The sequence below is a fragment of the Elephantulus edwardii genome, unplaced genomic scaffold (genome assembly GCF_000299155.1).
Source record: "Elephantulus edwardii isolate Elephantulus edwardi_28Jun2011 unplaced genomic scaffold, EleEdw1.0 scaffold00255, whole genome shotgun sequence".
Classification (NCBI taxonomy): domain Eukaryota; kingdom Metazoa; phylum Chordata; class Mammalia; order Macroscelidea; family Macroscelididae; genus Elephantulus; species Elephantulus edwardii.
The window spans coordinates 2,840,246-2,844,602 of record NW_006400005.1 but is presented as its reverse complement, the minus strand read 5'-3'; the positions used below and the strand labels follow the sequence as shown (position 1 = coordinate 2,844,602).

The 4,357-nt window shown below is 43.9% G+C and overlaps 1 pseudogene; it reads left to right on the top strand.

Annotated features, from left to right (window-relative positions):
• The first annotated feature begins 2,468 nt into the window (after window positions 1-2,468).
• LOC102870637 lies at window positions 2,469-4,357 on the top strand (annotated as a pseudogene).

Here is a 4,357-nt window from a genome sequence, read left to right as displayed (position 1 = left end):
GAGGCAGCTTCTGTGCTTCTTTATGCTGAATAATGGAGGAACCTGTATCGGTTAGACCCATGATTATTTATACAACAGACATGGAAGACATGAAAAATGCAGTCACAAAACAGGTTATCCGGAGTGGATAATTAGCTTGATAGAGTGGATTAGAGATGTGTTTAGGGCTTCCCCCCCCCCCAATGGACATTGCTCTTCTCCATGCCTAAGTAACAAATGGAAGATTCCAGAAGAAACAATTGATGTTCTATATATGCAAGGGATGCTGGAGTGGTTTTATGGCACTGAGGATATTCATCCAATGATTATGTCCCTTACAGAGGCCATTATAGAGACGGTAATTACTGGATCTCCTCCAATATGGCAATCTCAGGTAGCTTCGCTACTGGAAAAGAAGGCAACAATTGAAGAAGCTGTGTCAATTCTATTGAAAACAATTTCCCCTTACAGCTTTAAGGATGCAAAGAATACCAACACAAGAGTCCAGAATGAAGGTTTCAAAGTGGAGTGTACTTGGGATGGGGGGATTGTATACCAATGAAGGAATGTTTCTTTTACTTTTCGAAGAGAAGAGTGACCCAGGGAGAAAAATGCAACAATGAATGGAAATCCAAAAACTCTGTAAATGTTCATTAAAATACATACATACATACATACATACATACATACATGTTGTTGTTGTATACGTAAAAAGAACATGAGGGTGATTCATAGATAAGCAGGAGGAGACTATGGGGAAAGGGTTTACCCCAGCACAGTAGAGGTTTTTTGATGTTTACTCAGGAATAGGATGAATACAGCAGACATTGATGGAGTTGAGACAAAGGTTTTAAGGCAGTCACCCCTACAGGAGATGGAAAAACCAATGAAAGCTCCCTGTGTTTCCCCAACATCAAGGAGACTTAAACAGGTCTGTTCTATTCATCCCACTCATGGGGTGATTAATAATAAGGGACCCCACTCAGAATCTTGAAGCAGAAGCTCAGCTAGTTGATCAAGATGTGGATTGACAGGAAGGCCAGAGGCTTCTGGTCACACACCCAACAGGGGACCTGAGGCCATATGCACATGTGTGGGTAAAATGGCCGAGGGTTGGAGAAGAAATATTCTTGGGGCTTCCAGACACAGGAGCTCAATGTACTATAATTTCCCAAGCCTACTGACAAAAATCTTGAAGAGACCTACATTTGCATTAGAAGGATATGGAAATGCAGCAATTAATGAACTAGAGTGAAAGTCTAGATGACAATTGAAAACATAAACAGATGTATGAAGTAGTTGCATTACTGTATGAATATTAGGTCTAATTGGGGAACACTCTCTCTACTGAATATTGTAACACTGAGCATTTATAAGTTTGTCTTGAGGCCAGTGTCAATAGGACATGCTAAATGGAAACCATTAGAGTTGCCTGAGTCCACTGAGGTTGTTAATTTGAAGCAAACAGGACAAAAGGAGATAACTGCCTTGATTAAAGACATGCTAAATGCCAGAGTGTTGATGCCAACAAATTATCTATTTAACAGCCCTGTATGGCCTGTTAAAAAAGGAAGAAGGCTCATGGAAGTTAATTGTAGACTACTGGGCCCAAATAAAGTAGTGCCAGCTGTGGCTTTTGCAGTCGCAGACATGGTATCAAAGGTACAGAAAATACAGCAGACCAAAGGAAAACTCAGTGACATTGCAAATGCTTTTTTTTTCTCCATTCTAGTCTGCGGAGAGCCAGTCACAGTTTGGTTTCACATTGGAAAGAACTCAGATGACCTTTATGGTTTTACCACAAGAACACGTGAACTCACCAGTCTACTACCACAACCTGATGAGAAGAGATTTGGACTTGGTCCAGGTATCCAGTGCAAATATACATTATTACTTACACTGATGATATCCTGTTAATATCAAACACTGAAGAACAGGCTTGGGATGATTTGAAAACAGTGGTTGCCCACATGACTAACAGAGGCTGGTTGATAAATCCAGCAAAAATCCTGGGCCCTGTACGAACAATAACATTCTTGGAAATAACCTGGGAAGGAGCCACCTGTGACATTCCACAGGCAACCAAGAACAACCTGCTGCCACTACCTACTCCCAAGACTAGACAGGAGGCCCGACATTTGATTAGTCTGTCTAGATTCTGGAGGATTTATATCCCACATCTTGGAACATTGTTAGCTCCCGTCTAAAAATTTGCTTGGAAGAAAACCATGCTTGAATGGGGACCTGAACAACAGCAGCCTATGGCTGAAATACAGAAAGCAATCTCACTGCCCTTGCCTCACATTCAGACATGATTCTCAAGGTATCTGTCACCTGTAGATTGGAGATTATGGCAAAAACCTGAGAATGCTGCCCTGTGGTGGCCTCTGAGATTCTGGACAAAGAAATTACCTGACACTGCTGCACAACACATGCAATTTGAAAGATTGTTACTTGCTTGCTATTGGGTGTTGGTTGAGACTGCTTCAATGACAAAAAGATGTAAGATTGGCCTCCCGGTCAGCCGTCCGCAGGGTAGCACAGCTGTGGCGTCGTCCTTGATTCCTGGTGAGCGCTTGGTTTGCACTTTAGGCCCCGGAGGAGAGCTGGAGCCTGAGAATCTGCCCTGGAAGCTTCGGGCTGAACTTGAGGCCGCACTGGGGGAGAAGCATGAGTGTGGTGATAGCCCCGGTGGCCCCCGACCCTTGGTTTCCTTCGACCTGATCGGGGAGCTGCACCAGCACTTGAGCGAAAGGGACTGTAAGCTGTATTTTCATGAGCTCCTGGAAGGCAGTGAAAACTATCTCCCAGAGGTGGTTAAGCCTCCAAGGAACCCATAGTTAGTTGCCCGATTGGAGAAGATTAAGATACAGCTGGCCAATGAGGAACATAACAGAATCACCCGTAATGTTACCTGCCAGGATTCAAGGCATGGTGGGACTCTCAGTGACCTGGGAAAGCAAGGTGAGGTACCAGAGAATCAGGCTACTAAAACGTCTCCTTCAGTGAATCCTGGCACCCCTTCTCACTCCAGTGCTCTGGGTTTAAACTTTAGCTGTTTGCCTTAAGTCGGGATGTCTAGAGCAAAAACACAGACACATTCATATGAATATACAGAGGGAACTACTTTAAGGAAACAACTCTAGTAGCTGAGACTGACAGAATCATAATCTTTAGGTCGAACAACAAACTGTTGGCTCATCTCCCAATAAGAAGGTCAGAGGATAACAAGGCAAGGCACAGGTGTGCACATTTGGCCTTTTGCCAGAGCATTCCTATATTTTGGCTGTAGGTCACACCCCTAAGGAAACACCCCTTTTAGCTGGTGGAGTGTCCACATCAGCTCACAAAACAGGATGGTTCTGTACACTCTGCAACACCACTGAGAGTCATGGCCTAGTGTATTTGACACATAATCTTTTTTAAAAAAATACTCATGGTTGCACATTTTCCTTCTTCTCAGTCCTTCCTCATCTATCTCAATGCAGTGTTCATTATGTATTCATGCTTTCTGTTCTACCCCCAGCCCCTCACATCAGTTCTGTTTTGTAACAGTGTTAGTATACAGTATTTGTCCTTTTGTGACTGAGATAGTTCACTCATCATAATGTTCTCCAGGGTCACCCATATTGTGTAATGTTTTATGAGTTCATTATTTTTTTCCAGTGCTGCATAGTATTCTGTTTTGTAAATGTACCATAGTTTTTCTACCCATTCATTTGTTGATGGGGATGCATAATTTTAACCAGTCTCCAAGGTTAAAGAGATGACAATGAGCTAAGAGGGCAGTCTGGGGACTGTTGACCTAAATATCTCCTCTCTGGGCTTCTCCTCAAAGTGAGGTCAGTGAAGGCTCTGGTCATCACCATCTTCAACTTCATTGTCACGGTGGTAGCTGCCTTTGTGTGCACTTACCTTGGAAGCTTACATATCTTCACAGAAATGGCCTCGGTGAGTAGGCACTGGGCAGGGGCAGGGTAATTCAGAACATATTGTTAATGGGAAAGTTGGGGTGCCTTGTGTGGATCAGAAATTGAATAAATTGCAATAAAGAGGGTAGCATTTGAGCTTACCAGTGGTCATGAGGGTAGGTGATTACCCCAAGAAAAACCAGGCACACACACACACACACACACACACACACACACACACACACACTCCCTACTAAGCATTAGTAGACTGGGTTGGGTGTTCTGCATCCATGATAAAGGTGCTGGGGGCTATAGTGATAGCGCTGAGTACTAGCCTGTGTGCCCCTAAGCTTGGTCCTCCCCTTCCCCAGTGGGTGCTGGCTGCATTGATCTTCGCCTCTGTTGTGGGTCTGGCTGAGCTGTATGTCATGGTATGGGCGATGGAAGGCGAGTTGGGAGAGCTATAA